This window comes from Glandiceps talaboti, chromosome 10, assembly GCF_964340395.1.
Source record: "Glandiceps talaboti chromosome 10, keGlaTala1.1, whole genome shotgun sequence".
In the NCBI taxonomy this organism is placed as follows: domain Eukaryota; kingdom Metazoa; phylum Hemichordata; class Enteropneusta; family Spengelidae; genus Glandiceps; species Glandiceps talaboti.
In genome coordinates this window covers 16,005,575-16,018,774 of record NC_135558.1, presented here as the reverse complement: position 1 = coordinate 16,018,774, position 13,200 = coordinate 16,005,575, and the positions used below count along the sequence as shown (strand labels likewise).

The following is a 13,200-nucleotide window of genomic DNA, read 5'->3' as shown; positions in this document are numbered from 1 at the left end:
TAGGTGAGAATGCAGGTCTGGAGCTGGGTTGTGTGAAGGTCAGGGCTGTGGGTGGGTTGTGTGAAGGTCTGGGCTGTGGGTGGGTTGTGTGAAGGTCTGGGCTGTGGGTGGGTTGTGTGACGGTCAGGGCTGTGGGTGGGTTGTGTGAAGGTCTGGGCTGTGGGTGGGTTGTGTGAAGGTCTGGGCTGTGGGTGGGTTGTGTGACGGTCAGGGCTGTGGGTGGGTTGTGTGAAGGTCTGGGCTGTGGGTGGGTTGTGTGAAGGTCTGGGCTGTGGGTGGGTTGTGTGACGGTCAGGGCTGTGGGTGGGTTGTGTGAAGGTCTGGGCTGTGGGTGGGGTGTGTGAAGGTCTGGGTTGTGTGAAAGTCAGGGCTGTGGGTGGGTTGTGTGAAAGTCAGGGCTGTGGGTGGGTTGTGTGAAAGTCAGGGCTGTGGGTGGGTTGTATGAAGGTGAGGGCTGTGGGTGGGTTGTGTGAAGGTGAGGGCTGTGGGTGGGTTCTGTGAAAGTCAGGGCTGTGGGTGGGTTGTGTGAAGGTCTGGGCTGTGGGTGGGTTGTGTGAAATTTAGGGCTGTGTGAAAGTCAGGGCTGTAGGTGGGTTGTGTGAAAGTCAGGGCTGTAGGTGGGTTGTGTGAAAGTCAGGGCTGTGGGTGGGTTGTGTGAAAGTCAGGGCTGTGGGTGGGTCGTGTGAAAGTCAGGGCTGTGGGTGGGTTGTGTGAAGGTCAGGGCTGTGTGAAAGTCAGGGCTGTAGGTGGGTTGTGTGAAAGTCAGGGCTGTAGGTGGGTTGTGTGAAATTCAGGGCTGTGGGTGGGTTGTGTGAAATTCAGGGCTGTGGGTGGGTTGTGTGAAAGTCAGGGCTGTGGGTGGGTTGTGTGAAATTCAGGGCTGTGTGAAAGTCAGGGCTGTAGGTGGGTTGTGTGAAAGTCAGGGCTGTAGGTGGGTTGTGTGAAAGTCAGGGCTGTGGGTGGGTTGTGTGAAAGTCAGGGCTGTGGGTGGGTTGTGTGAAGGTCAGGGCTGGGGGTGGGTTGTGTGAAGGTCAGGGCTGGGGGTGGGTTGTGTGAAAGTCAGGGCTGTGGGTGGGTTGTGTGAAGGTCAGGGCTGGGGGTAGGTTGTGTGAAAGTCAGGGCTGTAGGTGGGTTGTGTGAAAGTCAGGGCTGTGGGTGGGTTGTGTGAAGGTCAGGGCTGGGGGTGGGTTGTGTGAAAGTCAGGGCTGTGGGTGGGTTGTGTGAAAGTCAGGGCTGTGGGTGGGTTGTGTGAAGGTCAGGGCTGTGTGAAAGTCAGGGCTGTAGGTGGGTTGTGTGAAAGTCAGGGCTGTAGGTGGGTTGTGTGAAAGTCAGGGCTGTGGGTGGGTTGTGTGAAAGTCAGGGCTGTGGGTGGGTAGTGTGAAAGTCAGGGCTGTGGGTTGGTTGTGTGAAAGTCAGGGCTGTGGGTGGGTTGTGTGAAGGTCAGGGCTGTGGGTTGGTTGTGTGAAAGTCAGGGCTGTGGGTTGGTTGTGTGAAAGTCAGGGCTGTGGGTGGGTTGTGTGAAAGTCAGGGCTGGGGGTGGGTTGTGTGAAAGTCAGGGCTGTGGGTTGGTTGTGTGAAAGTCAGGGCTGTGGGTGGGTCGTGTGAAAGTCAGGGCTGTGGGTGGGTTGTGTGAAGGTCAGGGCTGTGGGTGGGTTGTGTGAAAGTCAGGGCTGGGGGTGGGTTGTGTGAAAGTCAGGGCTGTGGGTGGGTTGTGTGAAAGTCAGGGCTGTGGGTGGGTTGTGTGAAAGTCAGGGCTGGGGGTGGGTTGTGTGAAAGTCAGGGCTGTGGGTGGGTTGTGTGAAGGTCAGGGCTGGGGGTGGGTTGTGTGAAAGTCAGGGCTGGGGGTGGGTTGTGTGAAAGTCAGGGCTGTGGGTGGGTTGTGTGAAAGTCAGGGCTGTGGGTGGGTGGGCTGGGATCTGGATAGAGATAGGGGAAGACGGAAGTACCCATTTTTAGATATGTTAATGTATCATTTAATTGGCCACAATGAAAGTACATATGTTAATTATTATACAAGATGAATCAATGGATGGATGAGGTATGTAGGTGGGTGGTGTTGGTGTTGATGGGAGGGGGGGGTGTGTGCTGGTGAAGGTGCATAGGGTGGGGGCAGCTGGGTTGAGATGTGAATGGATAGTGCATATTTTAAGCATAGGCTGTAGCACTTAGTTTACAGTAAAGAAAGTAAACCCAGGTACTTATGGTACATGATTGATCAAAGAACGATGGTGTGTGTAGATAGTGAGGGGGAGGGGTGGTTGCATTGGATTGAGGTAGGGGGAGACAAAAGTGCCTCATTGAGTTATTGAATTATACATGTCAATATAAACCTTCCTGGAGTCTTTGTCATGTGATATTATGATAAGAACTGATTACATTTGAATGACTTTTTTTCTACTTCGTATTGAAAACAATTTATTTCCAGAGAATTTTTCCTGACTCAACTAACTGTATTCATAATTCACTAGGGTATAGTTTATTATTGACCATAGTCATGAAGTAACAAAAAATTAGTTGTTTATAGATGTCGCGCAAACATTCTGTTACAAAAGTTAGTATTTGAAATTAGTCTGACAATCTTAATGAATAGGTCTTTATAAAAATTTGGCATGGTGGTGCTCTACTTCCTGTCTGTGTGTACCTTGGGGGTATACATGGTATAGGTTACTTGGTTAATCATAGAGCACTGCTGCTTTCCTTGATGTCTGAACAATACAAAAAACATCCCCCTAATTTACACTTCTACAGAATACCAAGGGACAAATCTCTTAAGAAATTGTACAATGAGGTGATCATACCCCCAATTTGAGTGAGGGCGCTGTATTATCAATTTCCCTTAGGTCATGAGTATTTTCCGGCTGAATGAAGAAAAATATTGGAGAATAACATAACTATACCAGCACCAGTAATATCAAAGAAAATCGGGGAAAGTAATGGCAATTTTGAACGTTTTATCTTGAATTTCGAATACAGCAGAACCAGTGATATAGACGTGTGTAGTCATGATAGACTCATGTTGTTGTGAAGAAGAACGACCAGAGTATATATTCCATATTTTTTTGTTCAACTTGGCTTGTGCATTTTATTATGCCCTCTAACGATGGCCTCATTTTTGTTGTTGTTGTGAGTCAAAATGATAAAAACTGGCATTTCTTGCGAGTCACCACATAGTAAGAGATAGGGGAACATCGAATTTTGGTGCGTCACTAGAAATTGTGTGCGTCAGTGGCGTGTCAGATTGGCTTAGAGGGCACACTGGTGGTATAATGGTACACACCTGCTTTCATGCAGCAAAGCTAACAAAAAAATACAAAGTATATATCCATGTAGAGTATTACCAAATGACTCCCTAAGGCCGTTTCTACCTTAATGGTAGGGATGAATATCGTAATCTCCCCTGACTCCAGAAAATACAAAAACATTAGATTTAATATACCATGTTCTAGCCATATAACTGTCATTGTGGATGTCACTTATAAATGACTATTATGGTATTGCTGTATTATTTACCAAAAAGCTAGTATATGCGTAATTGCTTTGTGATAACGGAGTCATGATGGGCGAGTGGTTAGAGTGGCCAGCTTGGAATCGGTATGTTACAGGTTTGAGCTCCGTCGCTGACATTTCTTTCTGAACGGGTAAAGTACTTGGGTAAAGATTTGAATCATGACTGTGTCTTGGTCAACCCAGCTGTATAATTGGGGGACCTGGTAGGATAGAGGTTGCAATGTGAATGCTTTAATCCTATGTGTTCTTATCGAGGCTGCGATGGATTGTATGCTCCCCAGAGCGTTGAAGTAGAGGGCTGTTGTGGTGGTATAGATTCATGCCAGGGGTAATAATTGTAAAGCGCTTTGAGCACAGGGTGGGAAAGCGCTATATAAAAACTAACATTATTATTATTATTCCAATGATCATACAAAGTACATTAAGTCAAAGTATGAATAGTTCTGAGGTATATATTAATGTCAAACTAAAAGTGAACATGTGATCTGAGAGGATCTCTGAGAACTAGAATAGAAAAAAAAACTGAGTTGAGTTTAATAAGTTACCAAATAATTAGACATCATACTGGTACCCCAATATGTTTCTTAGTCCTGACAAGTCATGGGAAATATGAGTGGCCTAAGGGGCCTTTTCATTACAAGTCAAAGAAGAGTACAGACATAACACTTAGTTAAGGAGTATTTTCTGACTAAATAGGAAAAATACTGGGGGAACAATATAATTATATCTGTGTGAGAATAATTCATGTAATAGAGGAAAAAATAAAGGCAATTTTGAACATTTTTGGCTCGTTTTGAGCATCACAAAACCACTGATGTAGAACTTGCATATGAAATTGATGATGTCACTAAGTTGGTAAATATAGACACAAGGTTGGACCCTATGTAATCACAAAATGCACAGAAAAAGAAACATTGTATAAATATTTTCTGTTCTCATAATTCAGCTAGGGGGGATTAGTGACTTAATGAAGGGTGGATAAATTATGTTCCAGAGAATTGAATAAATATCCTGTGAAGTTCTGGTTGATTCTACAATGTCAATTTAAAGATGTATTTATAGCGAGTATGCTGTATCACTATATTCCCTAACCCAATAGACAGATCTGTTGGGTTGATATTGTTAGCCTGACTTGTGGAGTCACGATTGGCAAATGGTTAGAGCGACTGGCTTTGAAATATGCAGGTTGAAAGTTTGAGCCCCCCCCCCCCCCCCCCCCCCCCCCCCCCCCCATCGCTGCCATTTATTTCTGACTGGTGACAGTCCTCAACAAGGCAAGATTTGAACCATGCATGATTGTGCCTCAGTCAACCCAGCTGTATAATTGGGGACCTGGTAGGATAAAGGTTGCAATGTAAATGCTTTAATCCTATGTTCTTATAGAGGCTGCAATGGATTGTATGCTCCCCAGGGAGTTGAAGAAGTATAAAGGGCTGTTGTCCTGATATAGATCCATGCCAGGGGTAAAAATTGTAAAGTGCTTTGAACACAAAAGTTGGAAAGCGCTATATAAAAATCAACATCACTAATAATTATTATTATATATGACTTTGGGTTTGTTTTAATTCACTTTTTGGGATGAAGTCCAACAATTTTATAAACATCGAGCTTCTTTAAAATAGTGCCTTTACTGCAAAAAAGGTGGGTCTTATCAAAGTGAATGTGTGGGAGGGAACATGTATGTGCACTGGGTAGGTGGATGGGTGTGGTGAGTTAAAGATGTGTATGTGCGTGTTCATGTACATGTGTGTATGTAGGGAGAAGGGATACATTTAAGCGTTTATACCATGCACAAGCCAAGTTGAGCAAAAAAATATGGAATATATACTCTGGTCACTTTATATCACGCATGTGCATCTATGTCACTACAACAGATATCCATGTCACTGATTCTGTTGTATTTGAAATATGAGTCAAAACATTCAAAATTATATTACTTCCCAATATTTCTTTGATATTATTATTACTGGTGCTGGTATAATTATGTTACTCTTCAATAGTTTTCTTCACTCAGCCAGATAATACTCTAATGATCTAAAGGGTTGTTACTACTCATCTAGGGACACGTAGTGACAAAGGCCCCTTAGGTCACTCATATTTTCCTTGGCTGAACCCAGTAAAATATTGGGGAATAACACCTAAGTGTGCATGCATGCATGTGTGTATATGCATGTGTGTGTGTGTGTGTGTGTGGGGGGGGGTTATATAAACTTCCAGTGTATATACCAGTCAACGGCTACCATGCAATAATGCTGCATACCTTCTCAGTGAAAATTAGATCAGGACTTTGGATTATAAGGGCACTTTATTTTTTTGAAATGAAAATTAAATTCCTTGAAAATATAGTATCCAACAGTATTGTCAAATCAACGCTGGAATATTTTGAAAAAGGGTGTTTTAATATGCAAATTATACAGCCTTGACACGGCTGACCTTTGTATTCAGTTTTTGGTTACATTTCACAATTGAAGGTCATATTTATAAAATTATCGTATGATCTATTTTATTTCAATTATGCATTAAAAAAAACATTTCACCACTAGAGGTCATATTTCCCAAACTACTAGTAGTAGTAGTTTGGTATGCGACTAATTTCAATATGTAAATATTGGGACCTTGAATTTTTTTAAGGGCTTATTTACATATTCTAAATACGCAACTAATTATTATGCAAGTAATGTATCCTTGACACTTTGACCTGTTTTTAATGTTAATTTTCAGAATTTTTCAGAATTTTTTTTAGAACTGTTCTAAATACATCTAACTCATTAGTATACAAGAGACGTATTCTTGAATCTTTGATGTTAATTTTCATCATTTGTAAAAATTTCAAAAGTGACATATTCTTGAATCTTTGACCATACATCTGGGGTGAATTTCACACTTTTTATAAAATTTGTAAATGTCTTTACTTAAACCTACATTGTAAATACACATTCAACTGATTTCAAAGCACACAATATCACACATTTCCGACTTGAAAATTTTTTCATTTCATATTATTCTAAAATCATAGTAAGGCCTAAAAAAAACTGTTTGGTTCCAGTTACCCGACCACCACCTAGTTTTTCATTGCTGACCCTAAACTTTCTGATACTTATTTGAGAAAAAGATAATAAAATCCCGAAAATTGTGAAGTCTTGCGAGAAATAATGGATGCGGAAACTGGATCAACTTAAAAAGACAATATAAAACTATTCTTCCAATCTGTAATGGCTGTACAACTAATGGGAAGAAACCAATAACACAGAGACTATATGGAAAACATAACTACCTGAAGTAGACACTCACACATTGAAAAAAAAAAAAAAATAAAAAAATAAATAAATAAATAAATAAAAAATAAAAATAAAATCTACCTACCCCACCTATTCTAAAATTGAGCATAATCGGAACCACATAATTTTTTAAAGCCTTAAAACATAACTAATATGCAAGTAACTTATCCTTGCACTATTGACTGCATTTACATTTTCACTCTTTCTAAAGTTTATAACTATTGGTCGTATTTTTGAAATTCAAATATATTTTGTTCTGAATCATATTCATGTACCCTAACTTGTAAAATATCATCAACATCAAATATTCTTCAAAAGTAATTCAATAAAGCTTTGATCTAGTTTACAAAGAACTGACATGAAAACAAACACTTTGAACAGTACAATATAGTTACTTTGGAACGGTAAATTGAAAACGAATGCGACGTTTTGATCTGTCATATTATTCCACCAGTTCAGAGAGAAACATTAACATTGAAAAATTAAATCATTGCGTAATCAAGGTCTGTAGTAGACGGATCGAAACGTTGAATTCATTTCCAATTTACCATTCCAAAGTAACTATATTGTACTGTCCTATTGATTCTTGGAACCATAAACATTATATTCTCCATTGCTACCTTTATTTCCTGAACATACCTGCATTTGTGAAATGTCAAAACTGAAAGTTATTTTTAATAATAGTACGACAAATTATTGATGTCAATTTATATAAATATTTAGCTCTGATCTTTTTTACAAAGAAATAATTATATGAAAATACTGTATCCTTTATTTCCTCAACAAACCTGCATTTGAAAAACGTCATAATTGAAGGTTAAGTTTTGAAAAAAAAAACCAACACAATAGTGAGGAAATTTGCATAAATATTACATTATTATGCAAATACCATGCCCTTGAACGTACCTCGAGGTTTAATTTTGTATCATACAATTTCTAGTGAGTCATATTTTTTCTCAAAATAATACACTGTTTTGTTTGTAGCGAGTGAAATGAAACACGACGCATTCGGCTTAGCTTAGGAAATAAAGCATATAGATTTTAATTCAATTTTGTACGTTTGTAGGCTATTTACTGTGCAGAGAGTGAAATATTACTGATGGAACTGTTAATAACAGTTCATAAGGTTATTAAAGGTTACTTAAGTCCTCTTTCTGTCGCTACAACGCTCATAAATTCCGAATCTGGTACTAAGAATTATGAGATCGTTTTTCTATAAGCAAGCCTAGAATCACTTAATATTTGCTGTGATTAAGAAAGATCTGTTTGATTTATGGCAGATAATTACATTTGTAATGGTCAATCATTTTTCATATTCTAATGCGTTTCTTGTTCTGCTGTTACCACACACAAAGGACTATTTTGGTCGTAAAAGCAGTTTCCTATACACCGACATCTGACTGAGTACTTTGGAACATTGAAAGCTTTTTTTTTTTTGCATGACGCAGTGAATGGAGCACCGAATGGTTTTTTTTTTTTTTTGCGATCTCTGTAAACTAGCTCTTTCTTCTATTATTCGACACTGAAAGGAGTCTATCATTTTCAGAGAGGAAATTACGATGGATTAGCCAATAAATCATTCTTAGGCACTATATTTAATAACCTGTATGGCATTACAGCGAACAAAAGGAGTGATAGACAACTCTGTGGATTATCGCACGTTGGAAATCCAATATCACTATTAAACATGCCCAGTTAATAAACTCAATAAAATTTCTCACTCCATTATATGTATTGTTAGCAAATTTCTTTTAAATTTTCTATAAAAATAACTGTCCGACAGTAAATCATTAAAATTAGGAAAAAATTGAAAACTTGTCACCTCATTATTACAACTAATTTACGAGCGATTACCATATGCAAACATTTTCATCACACCTTTTGAATCGTAATAAAATATGTCATCTTTGGTTATAAAACGAAAAAATTTATGTCAAAAATAGCGAAAAATTTACATTTTCAAATGTTTGAACAATATGGTTTCAAAAAATATCATCCAAATATTTTTGGAGTGGCCTTAAATTCACAAGTTAATGGTGCAGCGAAGTTAAAATGTCGTCAAAGAGCATTGACAGTGGAAACCATGTCACTTGAAAAGTGTGTCATTTTATTATAGCTTGACAAAAATTATATAAGTATTCCTAAATTTCTTCATTCCCCTAAAGTTGAGACATCATTTTTAGTTAAAATATTTCTTCCCCAAAGTTGAGATGTCATTTTTAGCTAAAATATTTTCATTACCAAAATTTTTAAAACCTTTGTTTTCCAGTGAAATAAACAGAATCACGAAAATGTCCAGCTCTACAGCTTTATTTGACCTAACAAAAAGAATTGTGTGGTTCCGATTACGCTCAATTTTAGAATAAGTGGGGTAGTTAGATTTAAATTTTTTTTTTCATGTGTGAGTGTATAGTTCAGGTAGTTATGTTTTCTGTTGTTTTCCATGTGGTCTCTGTTATTGGTTTCTTCTCATCAGATGTAGTCATTACAGATTGGAAGAACAGTTTTATATTGTCTTTTTCAGTTGATGTCAGTTTTCGCATCCACTATTTTTTTGTGAAACTTGACAATTTTCATGATTTTATTATTTTTTTCTTGAATATGTAAAAAATAAAGTTGATGGGGCCAGGTAACCAGAACCAAACAATTTTTTTTTAAGCCTTAGTTAATTTTGTTAAATAAATATAGTTGAAACTATGATATTAAATAAGAAGCCCAACATATACAAGATGTATGACTCTTTCTTCCTAACTCCATCAATGAATTTCTTTGAGACTAATTTGTAACACAGACTGGTGACTAAAGTACAGAAATAAATTATTATTATAAAATAATCCTGATAAAGTAAAATTGATAAAATCTATAGAATTATTAATCATAGTAAAGTACTAATAGCAGTTGTAAGTAAAATGTATGGAATTATCACTAATAAATCAGATTTAAAAATTTGGTAAAATCTGCAAAAAATGTTTTGCTTTGTGACCCTTGTAATTTATAATCATAGTACAGTCTGTATGTTTTCATGAATATATTCTTCATGAGTGATGTACAATTTGTGCTTGGATGTTTAGTAAGACATTATTTTAGAAGTGTTTATATCACAGTACAATAGCCAGTTCTAGAATTTTTTCAGCATTATTTTATTTTTTGTAAGCTATATAATTTATAATCATAGTACAGTCTGTGTGTTTTTATGAATATATTCTTCATGAGTGATGTATAATTTGTGCTTGGATGTTTAGTAGGACATTATTTTAGAAGCATTTATATCACAGTACAATAGCCAGTTCTGAACTTTTTTCAGCATTATTTTATTTTGGGAACCGTTCAATTTATAATCATAAAAGTGCATTTTGTGTGTTTTTATGAATATATTCAAGAGTGATTTACAATTTGTGCTTGGATGTTTAGTAAGACATTATTTTAGAAGCGTTTATACCACAGCACAGTAGCCAGTTCTGGACTTTTTTCATCATTATTTTATTTTGTAAACCACTATAATCAGAATGTGTAGTCTGAAAATATTGAAGTCAGTAAGTTTTTATGTACACACAATTATTTTTATACACGACATACAATTTTGGTGTTTAGACAAATACGATCTAAGAACTTCAAATGGAAATTTGATCTTTAGAATTGCTTATACCATGACATAGTGGCCATTTTTTTTTTTTTGGCGGTAAAGATTGGTAGTCTCTATGTAGGATGAGATAGTTTACTTTGTAGCATGAAATGACAGTTGCAAAATCAAATTGGTAGTGCTCAAAATGAAGTGTCGCTGAAAATATACATTTTTTGCTTTTGCGCAAGTGTCTGTGTGCTAGACTCTGCTAAACAAGACTTAATTTCATATCGAGATATTTTGGTGAAGATATTGAACTTGCGGATAACATTTTTTCACAAATTAAAAAAAAATTAGACAAAAACAAGAAAATTAGGATAATTTGAAAGTACAGACTGCTAATACATCTACTGCACATCAACGCATCCATCAAAAATTTCCCTTTTCACAAAATATTTGAAAACAAACAATTTGTATCTTCCACAACACATCGATATTACATTTAATTCTTGATGAGAATCCAAAAGTATAGAATTATATTCAATAATGACTGCAGATAAGACTGATATGAGACAAAATTTCTGAAAAAGTACGTAATTTTGAATGAAATGTAGCCATTAGCGGTGACACAATTAACCTTCTAATATTTCATTCTTTATAAACGAACGTTCATGTACAAATTGTCAGCGTCTAAATTTCTGTGAAAACTTCTGCCCTCGTTTGGAAAGCAATAAATCATCGACTCTAAAAGCTGAAATTTCTCCCTGGAATTATCAATAAATCTGCCATAATTAGAAACTAATCAAAAAAATATTCCGAGAAGCCATTTTGGGAAAGGATGAGTGGACTCTTTTACCAGGTATCTCATAAAATTTGAAACGGCTATTTTACATCGTCTCTTTATCTTAGTCGACTTTCAATCTTGGTGAGTAAGTACTTTTACGATTCACTGAATTCTGGCAAACATTTCTCTGCATTACGGTCTGATGTGTATAATAATGCTAACGACGAGCAGACGACACAAGCACTGACTTGTCCTTCTTCTCTTAGCATATATTCAGACTTTTAACTCTCTCAAACTAGAAGCATGTGCTTAACAGAGGTGTTGAAAGCTAAAACGTTGAGAAGCGCCTCTTGACCTTTGACCCGACGAGGGGAATAAGGCATATATTTATAATGAAAGTTCCTGTGAAATGATCAAGCAAGTCCTAAGGGGGGAAAGTGACTTTTTTTTTCTTGAAGTGCTGTGCATTTAGCTCACACCTATGACATCATTAGAGCATGTTCCTGTGGTCTACTTCACTTAACAAAGCGTAATTTTCACATTTTGAAGGACAGGCACGTATTATGCGGTATTGAGTTATTTTTTTTCACAACATGTTCAAACTGGTAGGTGTTTTTTGTAGCATACTTTCTCACGGTGTAGACACAAGAAAGTTACAATAACAGTTGATCACAAATAGACAATAAACTAAACAAATTTATTTGGGTGCACAAAAGTTTGAGAAGAAAGTCTTATTTTGTATGGCTGTTTCAAATTTGCCACAAAACTTTTGCATTTTTAGTGTCAAACTCTTCTTGGTACATACCCCCCCCCTCCCCCCCCCTCAAAAAAAAGAAAAAAAAGAGACATGCACATTATAATTTATAGATATGCAGTGCATGACCAACGAGTCTTGAAGAAAATTCTAACACTGAAATACAGATCATGATACATGATTATTGCATATTCTTGTCTGAAAAAATGTTGTCTTTTTTTGTGATAGAAAATTTCAAATTCTAAATTCTAAAACTTGTGCATTATCAAAAATTTATTTCTTTTCTGAAAATTTTGCTTTTTTTCTGGCAGAAATGGCAAGTTTTCAATTTGCACCACATTTACTGCATATTGTCAAATCTGTCTGTCTGTCTGTCTGTCTGTCTGTCTGTCTGTCTGTCTGTCTGTCTCTGACTCTGACTCTGACTCTCTCTCTCTCTCTCTCTCTCTCTCTCTCTCTCTCTCTCTCTCTCTCTCTCTCTCTCTCTCTCTCTCTCTCTCTCTCTCTCTCTCTCTCAAAATTTCAACATTTACTGCATCATCACCAATTACCTTGAAGTAAATCTAGTATTTAGATATGTTCATTTGGGAATTTTTTACTAAACGTTTTTGTTTTTGAAGTATGAATAAACAATACACAGATAATATTTTTTTTCCATTTTTCAAATTCTGATCCTTGGGGGATCCTTGACACGATCAAAGTACTACAATTATAATCTTCAAGATAATGCAAAAGGCATACTTACAAATCAACCGTAAAATTTGCAATAAAAATTCCCAAGAAATATGCACATAAAACTCGGAAATTTACACATCTACAGTAACATTGTACATATTACAAATTTGGATAAAAAAGACAGAATTTTTATCAGAAAATGTACAATGTAGAGACTTGTGTACAGATGAAAGTGAAGGTTTTACACAGATGCATGAAAACTTTTTAAGTTCATACAGACCGTATGCCAAGAAAAATCCTTCAAATTTAAAATTAAGATATAGTTTTCCTCTCAACTGAAAATGTATACACTTGTACAAAGATAAAATTGATAGTTTTGCACAGATACATGTAAAAATTGGCAGTTTTGTATGTACCACTATCAGTTATAGCAGCCATATCAAGTACAACCCATAACACCTAAGTAAAGTGTTTTCTGTATGTACCATTATCAGTTATATGTATCAAGTACAACCCATAACACCTAAGTAAAGTGTTTTCTGTATGTACCACTATCAGTTACAGCAGCCATATCAAGTACAACCCATAACACCTAAGTAAAGCATTTTCTGTATGTACCATTATCAGTTATATGTATCAA

General features: G+C 36.7%; 1 protein-coding gene across 1 annotated transcript in view; it reads right to left on the bottom strand.

Annotated features, from left to right (window-relative positions):
* Nucleotides 1-13,200, bottom strand: part of LOC144440788 (target of rapamycin complex 2 subunit MAPKAP1-like) — a 61,486-nt gene that overhangs the window by 17,132 nt on the left and 31,154 nt on the right. The gene's annotated exons all lie outside the window — the stretch shown is intronic.